This window comes from Apus apus, chromosome 5 (assembly GCF_020740795.1).
Source record: "Apus apus isolate bApuApu2 chromosome 5, bApuApu2.pri.cur, whole genome shotgun sequence".
Taxonomy (NCBI): Eukaryota; Metazoa; Chordata; class Aves; order Apodiformes; family Apodidae; genus Apus; species Apus apus.
In genome coordinates, this window is record NC_067286.1 from 18,244,764 (window position 1) to 18,271,115 (window position 26,352).

A 26,352-nucleotide genomic window follows, 5' to 3' on the forward strand; every position below is an offset into this window, starting at 1 on the left:
GTAGTACAATACAAACTGGTATATTATCTGACCTCAAGTCCTTGAAAAAGCACTATGGACCAGGCAGCTCTAAAATACTTCAGAAGGCATTTAGAGTCCCTGACGCTCATCTTTCAGGTAGCAACTATGTATTTCTTTCTTTCACTCCTACCCTGTGGTGAAGCAAATAAAAAAATGTTTGTATCCAGATCCTACGTATGCTCTTCACTGGTTTAGCCCAACAAGCTTTAAAACGGAGATTATTATCATTATTGTCATCTGAAAGACAGAGGCACAGAAGCACAAACAAGTAAAGATTACTGAGCATAGCAGAAAGAAAGACAGGAATGGAAACAGTCACCTGTATCTCCGCAGCACTTCTTATTCAATAAGTCAACACACATTTTGTTGTTCAAAGCTTTGTTACTAGACTAGATCCACGAAGAAAACAGTCTGAAGACAGTTCAACAGCTTACCTCTTTGGCTTGCTAAAGGTGCATTTATATTTCATCCCATGCATACTGATGATATCTCCCATATGACTGGGCTGTTCTATCTAGTGCTGCACTCGTACTGAAAAGCTCCCTAGTAGGTAACTCCTTATTTTTAGGTTTTTTCCTGTGACACAGGAACTACTTCCACCACAGTGTGCTCAACTGTTATTAATCCATAGACAGAACTTGAATATCCCCCTATATTTGGCTGAGATTCCTTTCAATGGGGGGAGAAGGAGGGGAATTTATACAGATACATTTCCGGTGACTAGCAGGAATTACTAGCAGGAAATGCTTTAATGACAACAGAGAATAACAGAAAACAGCCTAAGCAAACACTATAACTGTAACAAGCAGGAGGCAGTTTTACATACTGTGAGCTTATCTTTTAGCTGCCTTGAAAGCTGAGGCTTGCAGTCAGAAGTGATTGCAATAATCTTGTTCACAGTATAAGTCCACATCCTCACTGATTAAACGATGCAAATCAAGGGAAATGTATGACTGGTGGAAACTGATACTGAGGTACATATTAGTTTACAGAGTCCAGAGAAGTCAAGTCCAAAAAGGCGAAGGGAATGTGGTGCTGACTTCTGACATAAAGTAAGGAGGCAAATTTGCCAGGCAAGGTCAAAATATTGTGCATCTGCTGTCTGTGACAAGAGTTCTCTGGTGTTAATACTTGGCGCCAAGCTACTTTCATTTAAGAAGCCAATCAGTCCTAGCATATTCCAAAGTATAACACAACTGGCTACATTTTAAAGACACTATTGATCAAAAAAATCCATGTCACATAAACAAAGTGCCTGGTTCCAGTCTCATCCTTGCAGCAGACATTTCTGACAGCATGTGGCATGAAGGGAGGGTTTGCAGCCATCTCCCACACACACACACTTCCCACCCCCCTACCCTATGCCAGTGCCCCCAGGGGGTACAAGTTTTTCTGGGAAGCTGCTTCAGCCCGACAATATGTTCCCATTCCTCAGCAAGAACAAATTAAGTATTTTAAAATTAATCTGAAATAGTTTGCTTTCACTTAAGTAAGTCACTATCTGCTCTTCCATGCAGCTACTTTGAATCTATTGTTACTGAAAGACACCAGATTGATAGCCCAGACTTTGATTTTTTGCAATGCTATTATTGTACTGAGGCAGTTTCCCCAGCTGCACTTAAAAGACACCAGCTAACAGGAAATTATTGATCCTACAGCCTAATTCAGCTCTGCAGTGCCATTTATTTGAAGTCCTACTATCCTCTGTGTCTACAACCCATACAGTACAGGCAACCACGGTAGGAAGCTCCTAGTCAATGATTTGTGTGTTAAATTTCATCCAACTTGATTAATCAAAAATCCCTGTCAGTAAAGCAAGCTATATCCAGTTTGATACAGCCACTGGCACACCTGCTAAGCCCACGACCCATGAAGCCTGATTATAGTGGAGGATTTCATGAGGTGAACACCTGATTCACTACAACCAGCTAGAAGTCACTAAACACATTTCACATCCCCAAAGACACAAGAAATCCAGTAACTGATTAGCAGCAGCTTCAAAGCAGCTGAAGGACTCTCTATTTCATTATAAGCTGCCAAAGCCCATGCATTTCCATCTCTGGCCACACAGCCTTTACTTTGAACTGCACAAATAGATTAAGGTTATCCTCAAAACAATAGGAAAATGTCACCCTGGATGAGCTGAACAGTGAGTGACAGAAAGCAAATAGTAGCTGCATGGGAGAGCAGACAGCAGCATGTTACTAAAGGAGAAAGCAAACTATTTTTCACAAAGGTGAAAACACCTGATTTCTTTATGCTAAGAACCCCAGTGGTCTGGGATGTTTTTGGCAGATGCTGACCAAATGGACAGCATTAAAACCACCTCAATGTCTGCTGCAGTGGGACAGAACAGCACATTGCAGAGGCCAGCCAGCACAGCTCTGAGCCACCACCATTACTGCTGCATACTAAAACATACCAAATAGAGCCAATGCCTCAGACAAGGAATCTGGCTGGTTTTCTGTATTTGTTTTTGCACCAAAGTAGAAAAGTGTTAGCCAGTGCAGTTTATAAAAAGGAGAATTGTAACTGCCTAGGACCCTTGCTCTGTGCTTAGGTTACTGTATCCTGTGTGACATTTTTGATTGAAAATCCTGGTCCCTGTGCATCTGAGGATTTTGCTGCAACAGACACATGGAAATCACAACTCAACAGCAAATGACTACAGAAAAACACACCAGCAACAAAGCAAACCCCACTACTAGGCTCCCAAAGCATGAAGTCACACAGAAGCAAGAGATGTAATGAAGTATTAGTACCTATGCAGGGCACAGTAATACACTTTCTTGCACACTAATATGGCAGGAGTCAGAACTGAAGGTTATTTAGACAAGATCTGTGAACACAAGTTTTACACCCTCTGGGATTATGAGTCAGCAACAGCTAAGGAAGGTGGGAAAAATGAGAAGAATAAAAATAGGAAAGATACATCCTCTTTATCTACAGAGAAGGCAGCCAAATTTCACAAAGGAACATCACTCTGAAGCAGAGATGTATATCTTTTGGGGGAGGTCACGGTTTGGGAGGGACAGGAATGGACTGACAGGACTACCTGAAGTGTCCAGGAAACTCAGCATGTCATGGAGATTGAGAGCACAAACAAGTCTCCTGGTCTGCAGAGCTGGTGATGGGAGTACTGTGGAAAAGGGAACAAAACCACTGCTGCTGGGAAGCCTGTTGGAGAGAGCCTAGAGGCATTAGCTTAGTTTGGACATAAACAGCATGGAGGGGGACTGTGAAAGCTGTGAACAGGCCTGTAAGGGAGAGAGGGAGATTCTGATGGAAGATCTCAGACCTCTCTGCTGAAAGACAGACAAAAAAATACTTGAACCAAAGGACCACATCCCCAAGCCTGATACCCAATTAGCTTGGCACATGGCTCTATTAATTTTGCTCAAATATTTTCTGTTTGATGACTGACTGAACTACTGCTCACTGAACCAGGGTTATCTCCCCTATGCATTACCAGCCTGGCAATCAGAAAGGAACCTGGCAAACAGGGCTAAGAAAAAGGACAAAGTAATCTGAGGCCTGCTGCCAAGTGACAGAGCTACCTGCCTGCCTGACAGCAACAGCACTTTCACTGGGAACTTGATTCAAGAGCTTCTCTTCCCTGCAGGTAAGCATGCATCACCTCAGGGGCAGTCCATCTGCTAACTTCACCACATGATGGACATGGAGGGGGATGTAGCAGGGAACAGCAGGAGTTAAGAAAATACCCTTTTGGCTTGTGTCTACCATCAGAGCTCAGTGATGCTCTCCCAAGTGCTGGTAACTTCAAGATAGAAGGTGCCAGGCAGTCCAATAACATACTTTCTGCACCCTGCTGCTCCAAGAGTCCATCCCACATTGTAAATAAGATTTTGCACTAAGTTCCCAAGGAAAGCAGAGCTCCTTGGTACCACTGACTGAGATTTTCCAGTGCATGCAAAGAGAGCAAACCAAGTTAGGTCAGACTCTGTAAGGGACCTGACGAAGCACAACCAATTAACAGAATTGGTCCCAGGACCCCTGAAGAGCCAACAGTGCAAAGGCTTGGCCATTGTGCTCCAGGCTCTTCACTTAGCGTGTCGTAAGATTTAATTGCTGTCCACCACTCCCCAGCAGTGGTTTATCTAAATACAGCTGTGTGATCTTCTAGTGATGTTTTCCTTTGGTGCTGCACTGTGACTCCAAGGAAATCATCTGGAGAGTGCAGTGGGGTGAAAAAGCCAGACACCTGCAATCACATAATAAACCATGGGTAAAATTTCACACAGCAGCTCATTGTTAACTGCTCTGTGAGATTTTCTGAGCTGACATTAGAATGACTCACTACGGCTTGCCAGAGTCCTCACACCCACCTCACCAAAGGCTAAGGCCAAAACTCTTCATAGTAGTTAGGAAATTCGCTGCTTCGCAGACAGCTGACACCTGAATATCAACTAAATTTCTGTTCAGATTGGGTTATCTATTCAAGAATATTATGCAAAAGACCGTGAAGTTTCTTTCTAACACTCATAACATTTTAAATTCCTTTTCCACTCTTCTTTCCACAGTCCCTGATGTCACCATGAGGAGCTGCTCCAAATCACTTGATTCTCAGCAGAGCAGCTGATCTTGGCTGACAGGGGTTCTGTTTTTTCCCTCTTTCTGAAGGTTTCCCTCTCCTCGGGAAGCACAAGGGGGGAGAAGGCACAGAGAAGGAGCCGGCAGCTCTTGTGAGAGTCGCTGATGAGACCCAGGGCACCGGCCACCACCGCCCTCCGGCTATAACGCCTGTCCCCTGGGAGCGCCAGCGGCCAGCAGTGCTGCTCCCCGAGCAGGCACGGAGAGCGCAGCGCGGCAGCGTGCGCGGGCAGGGAGGGCTTCTCTCCTTCGAAGGGCCGAGCTACGAGCTTTCTTCTGCAGGGCTCAGGTCACCCCGGTGGTGACTGATGCCTCCAGCAGACAGAGGCAGTGACAAAGGACGTAGCTGCACAAACAACAGGCTGTGGGAAATGGTGCAGGGTGCAATCCTGTATGCGAAAGGTGTGCACAGGTTGCGGACCTGCTGCAGCAGGTTGCTGAACTGCAGGAGGCAGTAAGAAGGCTGGAGAATACTAGGGAGACAGAAAAGGAGACAGATAATTGGCTCCAGACATGCTGAGGCAAACCCAGAGCCTAAAACTGCAGATACAAAAACTGCCCCGTTAACAAAAACGGAAAGAAGTGAATGATGTGGAAAACGATAAAGAGGAATGGAATATTGTAAAATCAAAAACCCAAAGGAAAAAAAGACTTCCCTCAAAACCTAAGGTGCCCCTGCAGAACCGTTTCACAGTTCTGCAGACTGAAGGGGAAAAACAACGCAAGTAAGACAAGCTGCTAGAGCCAACCAAGGCAGCTCACTCAGCGCATCATGTAATGACTGCTCAGAAGCAGCAGCAACAAGTAATAGTCGTGGGGGACTCCCCTCTCAGGGGCACTGAGGGACCCATTTGCTGACTGGACCTGCTTGCTAGAGAGGTCTGCAGCTTGCGGGGGGCTCGAATCAAAGACAGAACTGAAAGATCACACAAACTTGTACAGCCCACTGACTATTACCCTCTCCTACTGTTTCACATAGACACCAATGACACAGACAGGAGTAACCTAAAGACTATCAGGAAAGACTGTAGAGCACTGAGAGAGGCAGTAAAGGGCTCGAGCACAGGTAGTGTTCTCATCAATCCTTCCAGTCAAAGGGAAGGGGCTGGAAAGGACCAACCAAATTGGAAAAGTCAACAAAAGGTTACACGAGTGGTGCTTCAGTTACAGGGCTTCAGTTCCATAGACCACAGGACTAATAATGGAAAACCTGGTCTCTTGGGGACTGATGGGGTTCACTTGTCTGAGAAAGGGGAGAGAGTCTTTGGCCAGAGGCTGGCCAACTTAGTTAGGAGGGCTTTAAACTGGTGATGCCAGTGGAGGGGACCCTCAACTCATCCCACACCCACCACTTTGAGGACAGAGCCAGTAACAGGTGCCCAGGGCCTCCAGGAGGCAGGCCAACAGGAAGCATTTGACTTGCAAAATGTTATCCATGCCAGCATGACTGCTTTGAAGGGGGCCCATCTTAGATGCCTCTATGTGAATGCACAGAGCATGGGAATAAACAACAGGAATTGCAGATGTGAGCTTGCTGTGGGTAGTTAGGGTCCGGCGGCCGGAAGATTTCGCGCTGTACGGAAAGATAAGACCCCTCTCCTAACAGCCAATAGCACTTAGTTCACGATGTAAGCAGACAGAAGTGACACCACAGACCTAACTCATATAAACACCGTGGTAAACACTAATAAACGCCATTTGCCATCCACCACATTGGTGTCTGTGAGCTGATGGACCGAGCGGCCTGGGGTTGGCCGCCGTGCCGTTCTTGAACCAGGTCATCACGCCTTTCACGAAAGGCAACAGCTTGCCTGCAGGGCTATGACCTTATCGGTATCACTGAGATGTGGTGGAATGACTCCTGTGACTGGAATGTGGGGATGGTTTGGTACCAGCTGTTTAGGAAGTACAGGCTGGGAAGAGTAAGAGGGAGTGTCACCCTCTACATCAATGACCAGCTGGAGTCTGTGGAGATCCAACTGGCCATGGAGGAGGAGTTGAGTAAAACCTTATGGGTCAGGCTTAAAGGGAAGACAGGGGCAGAAGATATAGCAGGGGCCTGCTACAGGCCACCAGATCACTATGACTGAGTGGATGACGGCCTCTACAGGCAGACAGGAGCAGCTTTCCACTCACAGGCTCTGGTCCTCATGGGGGATTTCAACCACTGTGGCATTGGGGACAACACAGGAAAGTACCAGCAATCCAGGAAGTTCCTGGAGTGCATTGATGACAACTTCCTCCTCCAAATGGTAGACGAACCAAGAAGAAAAGATCCTATGTTGGACCTTTTTCTCAGCAACAGAGATGGGCTGGCTGATGATGTAAAACTGAAAGGGAGATTATGTTGTAGCAACCATGTCATGGTGAAATTCAGGATCCTTAGGCAGCGAGGAAGAAGCAAAGCAAGGTCACTACCCTCAATTTCAAGAGAGCAGATTTTGGTCTCTTCAAGGATCTGCTTGGTAGGGTAGCTTGGGACAAAGCCCTGAAGAGGAGAAGAGCCCTGGAAAGCTGGTCCATATGCAAGGATCACTTCCTCCATGCCCAGGATCTATGAGTCTCAGTGAAGAAGAAGGCACCCGAAGGTGCACAAGTCCATGGGACCCCACAGGATTCATGCACGGCTCCTGAAGGAAATGGCTGATGAACTCGCAAAGCCTCTGTCCATCGTATTTTAAAACTCTTGGCAGTCTGGAGAAATTCCCACTGACTGGAAAAGGGGAAATATAACTCCCATTTTCAAGAAGGGAAAAAAGGAAGACTCAGGGAACTATAGACCATTCAGTCTCACCTCTGTGCCCAGCAAGATCATGGAGCAGATACTCCTGAAGGCTTTGCTAAGGCATGTGGAAAATGAAGGGGTTATTGATTAGTGATAGCTAACACAGCTTCACCAAGGGCAAATCCTGCCTGACTAATTTGGCAGCCTTCCACAATGGAATCAAGGCTTCGGTGGAAAAAAGGAAGATCAACTGATGTCATCTACCTGGACCTGTACAAAGCTTCTGACATTCTCACATATATACATACATATCCTGGTATCAAAACTGGAATGGTACAGATTTGATTGATGGACCACTTGTTGGGTAAGGAACTGGCTGGATGGTCACACTCAAAGACTTGTGATCAATGGCTTGATGTCCAGAGGGAGAACTGTGAGGAGTTGTGCTCCCCAAGGGTTGGACCAGTGCTATTTAACATTTTTGTCAGTGACAATGGACAGTGGCATTGAGTGCACCCTCAGCAAGTTTTTCAATTACACCAAGCTGTGTGGTGAGGTCAACATGCTGGAGCGAAGTGATGCCATCCAGAGGGATCTTGAAAGGCCTGAGAAGCAAGCTCATGCCAAGTGCACAGAGTTCAACAAGGCAAAGCGCAAGGTCCCAAGCACAAATACAGGCTGGGTGGAGAATGGATTGAGAACAGTCCGGAAGAGAAGGACTTGGGGGCGATGGTGAACAAGAAGCTCAACATGAGCTGGCAGTGTGCACTCGCAGGTCAGAAATCCAACCACATCAAGGGCTGCATCAAAAGAAGCATGGCCAGGAAGTTGAGGGAAGTGATCCTGCCCCTCTACTCTGCACTTGTCAGACCCCACCTGGAGTACTGTGTCCAGTTCTGAAGCCCTCAACACAGGAAGGACATAGAGCTGTTGGACCAAGTCCAGAGGAGGGCCATGAAGATGATCAGAGGGCTGGAGTACCTCTCCTATGAAGATAGAGGTAGTTGGGGCTGTTCAGCCTGGAGAAGAGAAGGCTCCAAGGAGACCTCACAGTGGTCTTCCAGTACCTGAAGGGGCCTACAGGAAAGCTGAGGAGGGACTTCTTACAAGGGCTTGTAGTGAGAGGAGAAGATGTAATTAAACAAAACTGGAAAAGGGGAGATTTAGGTTAGACATTGGGAAGTAATTCTTTAGTGTGAGGATGGTGAGACACTGGAACAGGTTGCTCAGAGAAGCTGTGGAAGCCCCATCCCTGGAAGCATTCAAGTCCAGGATGGATGGGGCTGTGAGCAGCCTGATCTAGGGGGAATTGTCCCTGCCCATGCAGAAGGGTTGAAACTTTGATGATCTTTAAGGTCCCTTCCAACTCAAACCATTCTATGATTCTATGGTTCTTCAGCTTGTGGAGAAAAGGGAATCATGCATGTGTTCTCCTAGATCAGATAGTCTAGGGCTGCATCACACCCTAAAGTTGGTGTTTCAAATACTTATTTAATCATCTCCACAGTAGTTTTGTTACAGAGACCTCATCAACACCGGGTTTGCACGCAAAAACAACTTACTTCCTGTATCCTCCTCTCTGCCAAATCCCACTGCCAAATCTTTAAAAGGCAATATTATTCACAGCCACCCACAACATGTAGTTTAAGTTGAGAATTTTGCGAAACATTGGTTTTAGCTTCAAAATTATAATTAATTTGAATTGTAGTTCTAAGTGGTTGCAGAATGTTTTAGCAGCTGCTTTCTGGCCCTACCTCTCCCTTCCCATTTTCCCTTATCTCAGTTCTCTTGGGTGTTTTGGAATATTCAGCTCAGATAGAGGAATCAAATCAAGTTTTAATCAAGCATTCAAATCACCACAGGTAGGCTCATTCGACAGTTTAAATAACTAAACACTCTTGTGACAAAAGCCACCAACACGTGAAACTTGCATATGCTGTGGCTAAGTACCAATGCAACACAATCACTCTCACAAAAGACAAAGTGCAGATCCTTGCCAGACCCCTTGTACATATACCTCTTGGTGCTCTGGGCATGTGGGTACAAGTAGGAAGATGAATGAAATCTATGATAAATGACTGTCAGCAGGGAAAATCAACTTATTTTAAGATTTTTTTAATAAATACTACATGTAACTTCCATAAGATCTCCCACCAAATTTTGTTATGCTGATTTCCCTACTCACCTGTAATTTCTGTGATACTCAGCTCCTAAATGCAGCAGAAGATGAGCCCATTTAAGTTCCCTTCATAAAATAAATCTCTTCTGCTTGTCCACCCTGTATTCCCAGCATCTCACCATTCTTGGAGCTGCTCAGGCCACAGACTCTCTGTAGGTTATCCTAAGTGGGAAGCTTCTCCATCAAAAGCTACTGCAACGCTTCATGTGAATTCCTGGTTTTTACAGCTCAGGTAGTAATCACTGAGCAGTTATTCCATGGAGGTTAACAGGATAGACTACTGTTTATGAATTACCAAACTACTTAAACTAACACTCAATATGTTACTACCCTGGTTGAAAATTTAATGAAAGAAGATTTTCTTCACTGAGGGGAAAAGGGAAATTATTTCATAACTAATGGTACTTTTAGACATCTTAAAATAAATTTTCCATTTCATAGGAAGATTGTGGTGCCAGAATGTCTCTCCTGTTCTTCATTTATGACAAAACAGAAATTAGGGTTGGGCAGTTAATGAGCTACTTGTGTATGTCACACAAAGGAGATGCTGCAGTGCCGAACACTTCAGTGCCTGAGCCTATTGAAGAAAATAGCTTTATTATTCAGGCACATAACAAAAAACCCAAACCAAAACAAAACAGAACCTACACTAAAAGTAAGATCAGACATTGATAACCATATCTGCACCAGGCAGTCTGAAAGATGTAAGGCATCTCCCCGCCCAGCCTCCGCTAACATTGAGCACAGGAATTGTATCCCGCTTGTGTTGGAATGATACATTTCCTCCTCCCACTTTCTTTGTCGACAAGATTAGACTCCCCAGGATGAAGAGAAAAAAGAAGCACGCATGGCAGTGATGCCTGCAGTCCTGGTTCTGTGATAAGCAGAGACTGCAAACCCACTGCACTGAGTCCTGCCAAACATCTGCTCGTGTGAGCTAGATTATAGGACTTTTGGTTGGTTGAGTTGCTTATTTAAATTATAGCAGGGAACTGAATTTACATCTCTGAACCCTACTTTATTTCCTGAATTTCAAATTGCTTATTTGTTACTTTACCTGGCCTTAAGATTCATTGAGAAGGAAAAGAAAGCTCCCCAAACTCTGTCAGTATTCATATGCAACCTAGTGTAGGAAAAAAACTGAGTATGTGACACACACAATACTTGAAAATATTAAGTTATGTAAAGGTCAGGTTCTAACAGTGCACGGATAAAACCTATCCTACCTTGTGGATTAATTTACCATTAATAATGCTGCTACTCACATTAATGAGACACCCCTAGCACTTGATACTCAATGAAAAGACATTAAGATGTTGATCCTTTTCGAGTTCAGTCTAGAAATTAATAATACTTGAGGGAAGAATGACATACACAAGCACAAACAAATGCTACTTAACACAAAACCAGCATGTTTGAAGGTCTAGGCAGCCTTCATAAATAATGCTCCACTTTCAGCAAATGATGATTGGTCACTTCTTGCTCCTCTGCCAAAGGAAGACACTCTCTCACTGACATCCATTACAGAAAACAACATTTTGAGATTGGACTCCTGGGTTCAAAACCCCTGCTACAGGCTCCTTCAGGAAACAAAACTTCCTCCCCAAAAAACCAACAAAGACTATTATCACTTAGGTAAGCATCAGACGACTTTATACTATTTAAAAGCACAAATAAACAAGTTAAAGTTTATTTTATGGGGGATCCTGTGCCTCAAATACAGTCAGAACTTGGCCACAAAAATGAAAGTGCAACTTTTATAAAATATGTAATAAATTAAAATTCAAATCTTTGCTTCATAAACCCAAGTTATTGTGCTGATAGTCCTTTCACTTTAGGGCATGAAAATATCAATAAATAATTTCCATACATACTACTCAGAATTCCAAATTTCAAATAGGGCCAGGAAAGGTTATACAAAGGACAAGGAAAATAACATTGCACTGGCATCACTGTAGAATTTAGAAAAAGTTTGGCTATGAACAGCAATTAAACTGGGTTAAGGATTTACATACAGTGCCCTGAGACTAAGCTGGTTCCTAATTCAGCTATAGCCTTGCACAGAGAGTGTTGGCAGAATCGTGAGGTAATACTGTCTACATATTTTCTGTGAAGGCAGGGTTTATTGATATGACCATAATGCAGGTCCTTAATTGGATTACTGTATACATGCCTGAGCTTTTTGTTCCATGAAACACTTGTGAGACCTCACTATTTCATGATCACTTTTGTCCTACTACCCAGCATTCTGTGAAAAAAATAGCATCACTATTCTGCCATCAAGTACATTCAGCTCTGTTGTGGTTTGGAAAGAAGAAACAGCCCAAGGCTCAATTCCCCGCCTCACACATACTCTGGGATGGGGAGGACAAAGGCCAACTAGAAGCTTGTGGGTTGAGACAAAGGACAAGGAATTCATGTGCACCAAGTACAACATCCTGCAGAAAAATCTGCCGTTCTGGTTGGGACTTCACAAATAACTACAGCAGAATAGCCACTAGAATATTCATTATAAGGTATATGCAACATCCAATATATATTGCAATCCCTGAAGGCATATTTGTCACTTCTACAAGGACTATCAAGGGAGTAAAAAGAAAGTATTAGCATGCAGCACTTTTAAATTTAATTTATTTTATTAATCTCCATGGTGATTTTTTTTTAAGGTGGGCACATGAAAGAAACATAAAAAGTTGTTACTAGGTTCCTTATCTGACTGCTTTGGCTCTTAAGAACACAAAAAGCAACTGCAAAGCTGCTATCAAAACAAGTTGGGGATTTTCCAGCATCAGACACATTCCATCCCAGACAGCACAAAATGGATATAGGGGCTAAGGGCAGAGATAGACAAGGAGAGCCAGGTCAGCCACAGGAGGTTGTGCTGTTCAGGTGTCTTGAGTCAAGCAGTCTATTATGAGATCCATTACAGGTACTAAATCAGAAAGCATTAATTTAAATTAGCTCGCAGACTGCTCCAAGTTCTGCAAAGGATGAAAATTCCTCTTGTGCAACATCAATTTCGGCTGCAGTTACACCACCTGATTGCAACGAAGGATTTTCCTTTCCAAGACCTCTGCAGGATGTGCACTAGCATTGGACTTCAATATGACTCATAAGATCATTTGCGCTTATGTTCAATAGGATTTAGAAACAATTTCTAAAATATGAGAGCAACCAACCACTAAACAGTGCAGTATTGGCCAATGCCTAGATTAGTTGGGTCAATGCTTTGGCCCGGTGTGGTAATTTTTTGTTATGCGTCCAAAGCATAGCCACTTTTGACAGTGTTGCTGCTAAGTCAGAAGACTTATAAAATTATTTGAGAATCATCTGTAATCAAATCTATTGAAGAATATTAAGTGAAGTTTCCTTTTATCAATTTTTATTTGAAGAACCTTTTTTTCAGGGTTAATAAATTATGGTGGGCTTTTGCTTTGTCTTAAAAGGTTTCATGTTAGAAAAACAGAGCAAAGGATCTCGAGACAACACCTTGAAAGACATTAACAACAGAGTTTTGGGGAGAATTTCACAACTATACAATTTTTCAACTTCAAATAGTGATTTCCAACCATTACTCTAGGCCAAGTACAACTGCCCTAGAATGCAACCAACCCTCAAAGCCCTCTTGTCTCCCATAGCTTTATTTTTAGCTGCCTAATAGAAGAGCTAGATACCACAATACCTGTCCCAAATCTAAACATCAACCTTTTCATTCACTGGGAAAGGCACTATGCTCTAGAAACAGAAGACATTCTTTCATATCAGTGTACACCTTTTATTGGGTATAAAACAGCTTGCATTTTGTTGGTCTAAGGACTTCTCATGTGGATGTTCTTTTACCTGATCTCCATTTTGTTATAAATCTGCACACTGTCTGCTAAGAAAGTTCCCTCTAACAATGTGCTCCAGTGGGCTGACCCATCAGATCCTATTCTGTAACAAGCTGAACATCACCAGAGGTGCTTAGCTCTCATTATGGCTTGTGTACTTTTACCAGACAGCCTCTGCCATTGTACTAAATTGTCTTCTGTCAACACTTTGAATTGTTTGCCCAACAGGTAAAATTCATAGTTTATGCTTATCAACACTGTGGTTTTAGTGTCGGCAGAGGAAAGCTTGTAGACAGAAAAGCATCAAGAGTCTGCTGTTTGCATTACACCTCCTGGCATATCAATACCACATAGTCATGCCCTCACGACACATAATCCTAACAGACTGGAAGCATGTTAGCTACAGAAATTATTTTAGGATCATTCATAGTATCATCCTGCTAAAGACAGGAAGAGAGAAAAAAGTGACACACAGCATTTATGCAGTTTTTACATGACTTTGCTCACATACCTCTTGGCTATTTGCAATTCCTCCTATAGGCTGTGCCAACCTTCATACTGAGAAATGCCTCTCATGGTGGGGCTTCCAAATTTATCTTTAACAGCAAATACTTGAAACTTCACAGCACAGTTCTGGCTGTAAATAATCTAGGAAGCACATGCCCTGAAATTCCTGGAGAAGAACTGATTACCCCCCATGCCTGGGACTGAATTTTTGCTGCCTCTTCCCACTCCACCCCAGCTGCTCTACTGCACTTTCCAGACTGCAGTGGGAGTGCTGACAGATCACTCCTCAGATGGGGACAGAAGTTATCTCAGTCAGGGCTCTTCTTGGATCCTGACAGGAAAGGGCCTATTTTAAATGTGCTGATTATCATGCATGTGAATGCATCTACAGGTTGTTCATTGTAGACTGGAGAAAGACAAAACCCTCTTTCAGCAGACCCAGCTCTCTCCACTTGCGAATGCCAAGGGTGTAAGAACTGGACACAAACATAGCAATAGCCTCCAAGGCATACAATCTTAGCCTCCATCAACATGTGTCTCAGGAAATTCCTGAGCTGGATCTGGTATATTTACATTTAAATGCTTTTGACAGATCTGTTGGCATAATATTGTCAAATTGCATCTGGCATCCAACACATCTAACAGCAGTAAGTTCTTCGGGTTAACTACACATGGTGTGAAAAAGTCCTTCCCTGTTTCGCATTTACCACCTCACAATTCCAGTGGTTGTCCTACAGTTTTTATACCATAAGAAAGTGAGAATAATCAATCATTCCTGATTCATGTCTCCATACTGTTTACGATATACAAAAGATCACATATCCACCCAACCCCTTCCCTCCACCCACCTATCTATAATAGCACCAGTCCTAGATGCAGAACAGGTTCTCCAAGACACAGTGCACACTGTCAGCTGCAGAGGATTAAGGACATCAGTATCTAACCCAAAGCACATAATCATGCACAAATAGAGAATAATAGAATTGGGAGAGACTTGAAAAGACCTCATGGATGACAGGAGAATGGGTAATATTTTTGTCATACCAGACAGGCATTCACTTAATCTAATAACAAACCTGAACCTCCTACTCTGTGATTGAAACCTATTCGCTTTTTACATTATGCCTACAAAAAAGAGCTCTTCCCTTCTTTCCAGCAGCCATTTACACGTTGTAAAATGTTAACTATCCTCAGCAATCTCTGCCGAATTATTCTAATTCATGTAATCTTCCCTTTAGATTTTATTTTTACCTTGATCATTCTCACTGCACTCATATCAAATTGTCCAGTTGATCCACATGTTTCAACTGCAGCTCCCAAAATCTCATCTGAGACTGTACTCAGTGCCAAAGAGACAAATAATTTCCCAGGTCCCATGGGTGGTATGTTCTGGTCTTGCACTGCAAAATGGCTTTTCCTTTTGAAGCAACACAACATTCCTCACTTAAATTCACCTTGTGAACAACAATAACACCCAGACCTCCTCTTACAAGCCTATTTGTACTTAGGCAGTTAATTATTTCTCAAGTGAAATACATTGAATTTAACCATTTTTTTCAGGCTGTATCTACAATTTGTCAACATAATTTTGGCTACCATATGCATCTTCTCTGTTTTCTGACCCCTCAGAAAACCAGATCAGGACTGAGCACTACTTGTAACAAAGTATATGTGAACGCAAAAAAAATTCAGATTCTAAAACAGTATTTTTAAAATTATCTATGAATTGGGGTCTGAATTACCATCAAAATACTTTCCTCTTAGAATCACAGGTGCAGCTCATCTCTAACAATGCTTGGCAGGATAATTAAATCCCAACAGCTTGAGCAAACATCCAGATCTTTAGTTATTCACCTTAGCTGAAAACTCTGGGAGAGAGTTTGAAACCTTGTAATTCCTAACACAAAGGGTGCATAACATCTGGACCACTGACTGAATATTACGGGTATCTCTCATTGCTTCATCTACAGTAAGCAAAAATGGCATTAGATAAAGTGCTGCAGTTAGAAAGGACTTCCTCATGTTCTTGTTATGTTAGGCAGCTCTGCTATTGGTACAGGATATACCAAGAGTTTTGCCGTGTCACTTATTTAAAATACCCATTCAACTATTTTTGTGCAGTGCTCATGACTAACCTAATGTCCTGCAACTTATTTCTAACTCTTACTGAAACTCCCAAAAGGGGAACATACAGTGAGGCAAGCACATTGTACACAGGTAGGCAGGAATACAGGATCTATTCCTGTCCTCAGACTTTATACAACTCTTGGAATATCCTTTAAACTATCCACACTCTGTATTTACCCTCTGTAAAATGGCATTAGTGAGAAGAACACAAAACTCCTTTTTTTGGAGGTAGGATGGGCCTCCCAGGAGTGGTGCACTGGCAGCTAATTTGGCAGCTTTGAAGGTGTAAAGATGCCATCAGCACTAATACTTGTGATAAATAGTTTTTATTGCCACAGCACTTCTGTTGTAAAATCATCCTCATTATTCAGACTAGTGGCTGAAGAGCAAGAAAATTAGGTGACTCAATACCATCAGCAAGGCTGAAATAGAATCCCAGTCCTGCATCCAAGTGCAGTGCCTTAGACACCAAGATACCTCATGTAACATAAATAAAATAGATTTAAAAAATCCTGATGTTTGCTACTCATCCTGTAACTACTTAACACCTCACTGACTTAGCTTATGGCATGGAACAACTTTGACTTCTACAGTTTTACTCCTCATCATAGAGCGATATGCTTTACACTTTACATTTTTTTCCCTGTGAGATTTCCCAAACTCACTTCCATTGTCGGTCACAGATTAGCATCACAATGAGGGAGCTGAATTTGAAAACAATATTCTCTATTCTGAGTATGAGCAAGTTCAGGGAAGTAAGCTGTGCCAGTGTAACAGAAGAGAAAAAAAATAAGCACAAATAGCTTTGGGTGTTGGTTTGCTAAAGCAAAATCACTGGTGCACAGTGCCATGCTGAACTGTCAAGCTCTTATAACACAAGCCCACCCAGCAGTACCTGCTGTAGGCGCCTGTCTTACATGTCAAATGCCAGCAAAGCAAAAGGCAAGTGCCTGCAGCTGCACCAGGCACATGTGGGTAACGCAGAGCAGAGTAGTACAAGCAGTTGCACCGAGTGTCAGACAAGGGTGTGCAGCTACAACCCAGGGCCTAAAAAGAAAACAGCTGAATGCACTTGAACGCCATGCCTGGCTGCAAGGTTACCACGTGCGGATTTGCACTGTTTTGCCCTGGGCGCTAATGGAACAATCTGCACACTCAGCTGGCATGAATACTTCGAGCAACATGAAATGTAGCAACCCACTTTGGAAGGAGGTTCATACCTCACAGGGTGTGCCAAAAACTGCAGGAACATCAATTTCTCAAGGTCCTACTAGGAATGGCCTGGAAGATAAATATTTGAAATGCCTCAGAGACAAAAAAATAATTTAAAAAAATAAATAAAAAAAAAGGTATGGGGGGGTTTGTTTAGTGCTTGCAAAGGCAATGGTAGTCACAACAACTTTGGCCATAAGTACAAAATTCACTCTTTCATGAAATTGTGGCACGTTTTAAGCTACAGAGGATAATCCTCTGAACTTTGTCAAAACAGGATTTAAAGCTGTACATGTAGATGCAACACTACCAGAGTTTGAAAATTTAGAGAAATCTTTGAGATAGGCATTCATGTTTTAGGTACTATTTTCAAAAAGGACTATTGCAGAAAGACTTTGAAAGCCTAATTATTTATGAATTTAAGTTCCCAGGATTTTCCAAGAGTAGAAAATTTCTGCAAAAAAAATCCAAACCCGCCATGCAAAAATCAAGGACAAACACTCACACAAAAGGATTCAGGTGGGAATGAGCAGCACATCCTTCCAACCACAGTATATCATCATCCCAGGTCTCCGAAAGCTTGTAAGGTGTGAAGCTACTACACGTCTCTGAAGATGAATTCACACAGAAAAGACCCTTTTCAACATAACCTTTGGTTTAGTGGGAAATTTTGCACAGTTCAGAAGATTTTTTATTACATTCAGGAGACTACACTCCTACTGGAAAGCAAAATATTAATGTACAATACCTTGCCGAGAGTGTACAAGCAACACAGGTCCCTCCCAGAGTATCAGCGGTGTTGGGCTCAGACTCATCTCAGCTAGCTGCTCTGTCTGCAGAGCTCTCTCACAGTTAGTCTTGCACAGAACAAGAGCTGAGCCCTGAATCATTATTTCAGTCTCCAGCCATGGAATGCAGCCATTGAAAAGCCAGAACTATTTTTACCCCTGAGCAGCCGCAGCATTTCTGCCCCATGGAAGACTTCTAAAGCTAATGCCTTACCCTGAACACACACACACACCCTGAATTTAGTCAGCTAAGATGTGTGTTTCCCTGACATTTGGTGTGGTTTCTAAACTGCACAGCTGCTATCAACAGGACAAAGCAGCTCAACCCCTGGTACTGCTGTCAGTCCTCAGAAGTCAGACATTTGATCCCAGTTGTCAAAATTAGAAATTCCTCAGAAATTCTTTGCTCAAGGAGCTAAGACTAGCTCAGAGCAATGACTGTCTGTACAATTTTTGTACACCACCAGCCCCATCCTGCATTTAACAAATAGGTAGTAACATCTTCAGCTAACTGACAGACTGCAGACACAAATAAAAATCACTACATGTTGAATGAAATCACTACATGTGTTAAGGAAAACCAAAAGCCAAGGCAACCCCCAAAAAATTCACAAGACAGACAATAGCATTTTTTTTATATAGAACATCCAGAAATATGGAATTGTCTTTAGTAAATATTAGCAATATTACTAAATTAAAAATAATTAATAAATTAATAAATCGATAGATTAAAAATTAATAAGCAATTAACCAGAGCTAGACTAATTTTTCAAGATTATACAGAAAATACTGACCACTAGAAACTTTTGCAACTGTACTGTCTCAAATCTACAGTGTACTTCAGAAATAAAAAGGGCAATCTAGTCCTACTGGAGGGATAAATAACAACAAAAAGGAACTAATTAGATTTTTGCATAATCAAGTATAATTGACACAATATACAAGCACTTTGGCAGAGTTTGGCAAACTCAACACTCTGCAAACAAGTGCATAGCTGGACATATATAAAGGGTCCAAATACCTAAGGAACAGCAGACTCACTGACATAACTTGCTTGTATGTTGCTTTAGATAATGAAAAATAACTGCAGGCATTTCTCAGAGATATGTGGTTAAAATACAAAAGGCATGACACAAACGTGACAGAACTACTGTTTAAAGTCAATTATTAGTTCTTAACCTGTGGAAGCATGTGGAGGTTTAGGTAAGAATTAACAGCTCAACAGTATTACATCTTACTTTAAAAAATGGTCCCTGCCATCCTGAGTTTTCAGGATGATGAAAGAAATAGCATGCAAAGGGTGACATTGCCAAGTTCATAGGAAGACGTTCACGTTCACCATTAAGCAGCAGATGCCATAACCCACCAAGCCTCCCACTGAGATTTAGGGGCAGAAACCCCTAAGGTGCCTTCAGAGAATAGATGCAATGGAACACACAAACACTTAGAGTAACCTTAACGCTACATGTAACTTAAAGCCTAAGTTCTTGACTGGATACATCCAAAGGTGTGGCAATTTGCATTCTGGACATAATCCATTTATGAAAAAGTAATGGAATATTTACAGGGATATTTCTCAGATCACTCACAAGTGAGTACCTCTAGCATCACGCAGACTGATTCTGCAGCTCTGAAGGATGAAGCAAGACCCTGTACTGGCAATCCATCCTTTGCTGTTTCAGACACACAGGGAGGGTAGTAAGAAAGTCTAGTGGGAGCGCAAGGAAAACAGCAATGAAGGAAATGCCTTGGGGAATGAGAAAGCTACAATTAGAGTGTGTAGAGGAACATGACACATACTGTAAGAGGGGCCAGATTTTACATCAATGACCTAAAGCTCAGAAAATATATTAAACAAATAAAGGAGAAATACAAGCTTTAATGTCCAGAAGGCTGAGCCACTTTAGCCTAGTGCTGTGGGAAATAAAGTGAAAGAAATGCTGTTGCTGTGAATTCATGTGTCTATGAGAGATTACTCTCACTGAACAGCCTTCTGCTATTTCTGCAATGAGCTGACTCTCCACAAGTCCTTTCATTTGCAGTGAGACACCAGAAATCCCATCAGCTACAGAAAACCAAGAGAAAGTCTAGCTAATGAAAACCTTATGGAAGTAGCTTCACAGTTTCTATCACTTTTCACCTAAGAATTAGGATGTGTTTCCTACCTGCTAAATTATTAATAGTTCAAGAAGAGAGAGTGCCTCAAATTATTGACTCTCACTAATTAGTGAAAGTGTATAAGACTGGTATAAAACCCATTCCTTTCCAGCAGGTTCTTCTTGAATACTACCAAACAGAATTCAAAAAACCTTACACTAAGACTACCCCAAGGTTGTCTGATAATAACTTCTGGTTTTAATACCTTCTTCAGCAAGCTTCAAACCTTTGAAAACAAGAAGGTGAAGAGTCTGGATAACCTCAATGAATTTTTAAACAGGCTCCCTTGGAGACTGCCAACATGAGGCAGGAAATTATTCACCACAGCTGGACTCACTGGTTCATATAGTGACATTGAGAGAAAGTCAGAGAAGTGTCTAAAACTGGTAGTAGCAGTATGTGAGGCCACCTGAGGGCCTCAGTATTTGCTGATTTGTCTCTAAATTGAGAGTTTAAAATACTTCTTTACACACTTGGTTTTAAAACTCTCTTTTAAAACATTCTCTTTTAAAACTCTCTCTTCAACTACCTGAAGAGAGGTTGTACTCAGATGGGGGCTGGGCTCTTTTTCCAGGCAACTAGCAACAAGACAAGAGGACATGGCCTTAAGTTGCTCCAGGGGAAGTTTAGGTTGGGTATTATGAAGTACTTCCTCATGGAGAGCATGACTAGACATTGGAATGGACTTCCCAGGGAAGTGGTGGAGGCACCGTCCCTGGATTTGTTCAAGGAAAGGCTGGATGTGGCACTTAATGCCATGGTCTAGCCAATGTGGTGGTGTTGGTCATAGGCTGGACTTGATGATCTTAAAGCTCTTTTCCAGCCTTGGTGACTCTGTGATTCTGTGAAAAGCTAGTATTTTCCCCTCTGTCCTCAATTTTCTGCCATATGGAAGTGGATTGGGATCAACAGTCAAAATGAAAAAGAAAATATAAAACCCTACATGATGTGTACAAACGGTTTTTAGGTATCAAGAGAAGAAATCATGAAAAGTAATGCAGGAGTCACCACCACAATTACCAATTACCAAAAAGACTTTAACATAAGAAAGGAGGAAGGATCCTCTATGATTACAGAGGAAGAACTGTAATGAAAATATCCATCATTGGTGTTAAACAGTTCATGCAACTGAATGTCAACAGAACAAAGAATCTGAAAACAATTCAACAATTCATCAATTTTATAATTGCACTTTTCAGGACGAGTATCAAATTACTAGAAATAGCAGTTATAATGCAGAAACTCAGAGGCACAGAAACTCAAGTCTTCTGTTACTCCTCAAGTAGTACAGCCAGGTTGTGGATCCTGCTTAAACAGAAAGTGAAGGGAATGACCTGACAGCTGATATAATTGCAGCTATTTTCTAGCACCACACTGGGGAGATGGCACAGGAAGGAGGGGAAAGGAAGAGATTTTTAAAAAGGAGGTGTATTTCTAGCTTAGATCCCAAGCAAACTACCTGTTAATCCTTTTGCACTTGCATACAGACAGAAACCAATCACAAAAAGACACTCACAAACACACATTGCTTTCGTTTTCTTCAGCAGCCTCAAGTGCTAGCAGTCACAGTTACCACCACTACCCATCCAAAATGCACATGCATAAGAGAGAACACCTTTACAGCTACTAAGAGCCAGGTCTGCATTCCCAGTGCAGGACAGCTGCTAAGGCTAAGCTTCCTTGGTGTTTCATAGCATTGCAACTTTATACCTAGTGCCATTAGAAGTCTTATCCACTTCAAAGAGGTGAGATGTTTACACAATTAGCCCAAATTGGGAGGCAGAGGCCAAGAACTGATTCACCTGAACTGCTGTAAATCCAGACTGCAAACAAGCTCAAGTTGAGGTATTTGCACTTCAAAGAGAAAACTGGAATAGTATCTCTCAGCCTCTGCTTTGGGCTTGCACTAACGCAGCCATACTGCTCAATGGCTTCTAAGTTCAGCCACATTACTCAAAAATTATCACTATTTCTTTTCCCATTTCCCCTGAGCTACTGAGCATTTGCTCTGAGCTACTGTTGAAAAAGAATACTGTGCTAATGTTGCTCTGACTCAGAACTGCCTTCCTTCATGACCTCAAGACCTTGCAACACAGTTATTTAATATGTAAGTTATCTAAATGTATTGCCAAAACGAGGTACAACTACTGAAACTGAATGTGCCTGTAATATTAAGGGCACTCATTTTTGTGTACAATGCATGTGGTGCTGTTGCATATGTTAACAAGAAAGTTTAATTCTACATGCAACAGAAACACCAAATTCCCTGCAACAATAACATGTCAAAGCAGCAGCAGAAAAGGACAACCACTTTAAATTTAGTACTGAAGCCCACCTCCTATGTGTTTACCTTCAATTTTGGTATCTTTTATTGTTATATGTTACTTGTCGGATAATGCAAAATGCATCAAATTAGGAGTTTCTTTCAGAAAATTGTGTAGATACTTTCCCTACATTCTTCCATTACAGCTTGGTTTCTCCCTCTTAATTACTTCCCTTATCATTATCCCCTCTTTATTTTACACTCCTACATCAAGAGCTAAAATGGCAGCAACCTCTGTAAATATATATATATATATATATATATATATAAGGAATGTCATAGCACATACTGAAAAAAACAATAATCCATTGTGTTACCACATTCATGTAACTGCTCCTAGTCTTGTTCCTTAGAACACAGATTGGAAGGAAATGAAGGACCAAATCACAGCAAGATGGTAACACAGGTGTTCAGCATTTAACTTTTCAAAATGGAATCGCGCATGCAGCACTCAACAGAAAAAAACCACAACACTCTTCTTCCTCAGGCAGTTCAATTTGGAACAGTGCACGTAAAAAATGCTGTTTAGCTTGTATGACTTGCAGCAGCTGCCTTCCTTCCCATAAAGTCTCCTTTTATAAGTAGCACTGGCTATGCTAAAACATTTTTCAGGACTTCCAGGCTTTCCGGAGAGGAAAACTAAGAAAGCAGTGCATTATTTGGTTTTGTATTTCTGAGAATCAAGCTATTCTCTCAGTGTAGCACTTCCATATTTCAGCTCTTTCCCAAGTAAATCCAGCAGAATACCTCATTTACCCAAGGCTGTCCAACATGTGGGAGTCCTAACCGTATGCGCAGCATGCACAGTAGGTACAGCAGCATGCAGTTACCCCAGGTTTTTTCAGAGTAGGCTGGAAGAGTGAGGACAGCTTTTGCTGTGTTAGCTCAAAGCTGACACTTTTGTGGCTTATCAGCTATGCTTTTAACACAGGACAGCTAATGCCTGACCAAAGGATACCAGGAATGGCAGCTGGTGCAAGATGCTCTTACCTAGGAAAGTGCAATGGTTTATGTACAGTGTAGATCTAGAGATTAATAACTGAAGCTGTGATCAAAGGACACAGCTGAGCCTTGACTGATCACAACAGGACATCTTTAATTTGATGGATCAAAGCTAGAAAAGGTATCTCTCCAAGGGATAGATTGGATCCCACCAGTTTCTCAGCAGCACACAATGTAACACCACCCAAGAAAGAAATCTGAGACACATATCCAATATTCAGTAGAACTCTGCAAACATCTGATTGCTTGGAGGTGGGGATTCAAGACGGATCCAAGAGCAGTCAGTTTAGGTGATCCAACAGTCTGGTGCTACCTGAAGACCAGGTCCCTGGAAAAGGGCAGCTAGTGGGAGGACCAATATTGGAAGGAATACCTAGAGGCTAATGTCAATGCATGCACACTACATGGTTACAGGGCTACCTAGACAAGTGTTGGTAGTAAACATGATGACTCATACAGGGATTCCAAAGGTGTTACATACCTTGCTTACTTATAAGCTCTGGAAAAGCCACTGACAAACAAGCAATAAAATACACATTCAATTTCTTTAGCTTGTTCAGTCATGCAGCTTCTCTGCAAAAAATACATAATTTTCACAGGAGTGCAGAAAGTACTTTATTATGACTATTATTATAATTTCTTCATAAAAGTAATCTATGTAGAAGGCTATGGATTCAGAAAAGCATTTTAGCATATATCTAACTAAGCAACTGAATAGCCCCATTTCATATACAACTCTGCAAACCAAGAGGTGAGAATCAGGGGGCTCTCTACTGATGTCTGATGAGCCAAAACTGTGCTGCATTTTTCCTCAACTGAGACACCCCAAGTAAAACATCAGAATATTTCCTGATATACTGGCTAAATGCAAATGGAAATGCTCCTCTAGATCAAACCACTCTCTTTAGCATGAGATAAACAAGCAACCTCTATCGAGTATTAGGAGTGCACTATTTCTGGCAGGTCCTGCACACCACCAATACAGTCAGAAAGATCATAATGCCACTCGAGGCTTTGTGCAGTTCTTGGCCTCAGGAAATCAATTCTTCTCCTTCTTTTACTTCAGAATACACCAAAATAAAAAGAAAGTAATATTCCTGCAGACTGGTAGAAGAAGTCCCAAACACACGTTTCTCCCTCCACTTTTAAAGCCCACTAGGGATGAAGTGAAAACATGCCAGGGAATGAAATGGGAGAATCAACAATCAATGAAAGCTGGACCCAAGTTTCTGCTACAAACTGAAATCAGCTGTGTGGATCACAAATTAACAGCATTAGTAATTTTGCCATTTAGAATAAAATACTTCTGTGCATTTTCCCCACTACTATTGTTTATCATTATCACAGGGGCTGGTATTTAAATCTTCCCTGAGTTCCGTGGCATATAACAAAGACCTGCCAAAAGTAACTGGTGCTGCTTCACAGTCCAGCACTAACCCATGCATGCTTGATTCTTTGTAAACACTATTTTTTCCTAAAAGTAGTAATTTGCGTCAAAGATGCATCATTGTGCTCAGCCTCCAAGCACTGTAGATTGGCACAGCTCAGCTCTTACTGTGGAATGCCATGGATTTATCCCTGCTGAGGAGTCAGCCTGTGTATTCATAGGCTATGAGGATTGTTAGGCTCATGTACTTTGCATCACACCAGCATTTAGCATTCCACACCACATTCCGCACCCATATACTGGATCAAGTTTTTCTTGAGAGAATAAGACACATAAAGATGACAACAAATGAGCACATTAAACCTTTATAACGCTAAGATCAAATTGTGCTGGAAATAACCCAATGCAATGCACTGAAAAATTGTTAAGCCATAATCATATTAGGTAAGACCATCATATTTATGACAGCTTCACCATTTTCATTACAACTTTGGCAAACACGTAAAGCTTTTTACTCCCCATTTAACAGCTATTTTTGTCAAGGCCAACATCACCTATTAATAGTATACTATTAGAGGCTCTGGCTGCATTTTAATCAGAACTAATAACTCCTTTTTCATTTGAGGAAGAATAAAAGTGCTGTGACCTACCAGTTTGGCTGGCTGCTGATGTGAGTGTACAGAAGGCACCCATCTGCATCCAGAAGGGCAGCACAAGAAAAAGCAAATTCTGTCTACGGCATTTAATTCATAGATTTTTGTCTTGAGACAACAGAGTATCTAACCTGGTAAATTAATCTGAGGAAACAAAAAGGCAGAAAATACAACAATCCCTGACTAATACATCTGCTGCAGAAAAGACCAGGCAGTTAAGCAGAACTCAAGGTGATGCTGAAACCCCTGCTGCTGTCTGTCTAATTTCCCACGTGTAACTGCCATTTGAACTGCACATCTAAACCCACCAATCCACAAAGTTTTAAGGTTTTCAGAGTCTGAGCTTTGTCAATTACAGTAAAAAAATGAGTGTCAAGGTTGGCACCTCCAGTATCCCTGCTGGGGACCTTTAAATGACAACATTTAAATGACTCTAGATCTATGCAACACACAAAAGAATGCTTCTGCATAGTAAACAAAACTCAAAATTAAATATTTTCCAAGGAAGGAGCTAACTGGAACAGCAGTTGTTCATTTCTGCCTAGCTAGAAATTGTGGGTGACATTCGTGTTTAAGGCCTCAGATGAGTGATCTTTGTTTCAATTTGCCTCTCTTTATTCCCTTGCTCCCCTTCTTGCATTCTTCAGTGGCTCCTAGTAGCAGCTTTGCAATACTATAACCACAGCTCATGTGTATACATGTCTCTAGTCTGCCTAACACACATACTGCAATACTACAAAGCTAGTAATACAACTTTTAAGATGTCTAATTTGCAAAAATCCTCCACAACACAGAATTATGCCTAGAAATACACTCTTCATTCCACAGGC

The 26,352-nt window shown here is 41.9% G+C and overlaps 1 protein-coding gene across 2 annotated transcripts in view; it reads right to left on the bottom strand.

The window, feature by feature from the left end:
- The window catches only part of TSPAN4 (tetraspanin 4), a 421,128-nt gene that overhangs the window by 205,884 nt on the left and 188,892 nt on the right, over window positions 1–26,352 (bottom strand). The gene's annotated exons all lie outside the window — the stretch shown is intronic.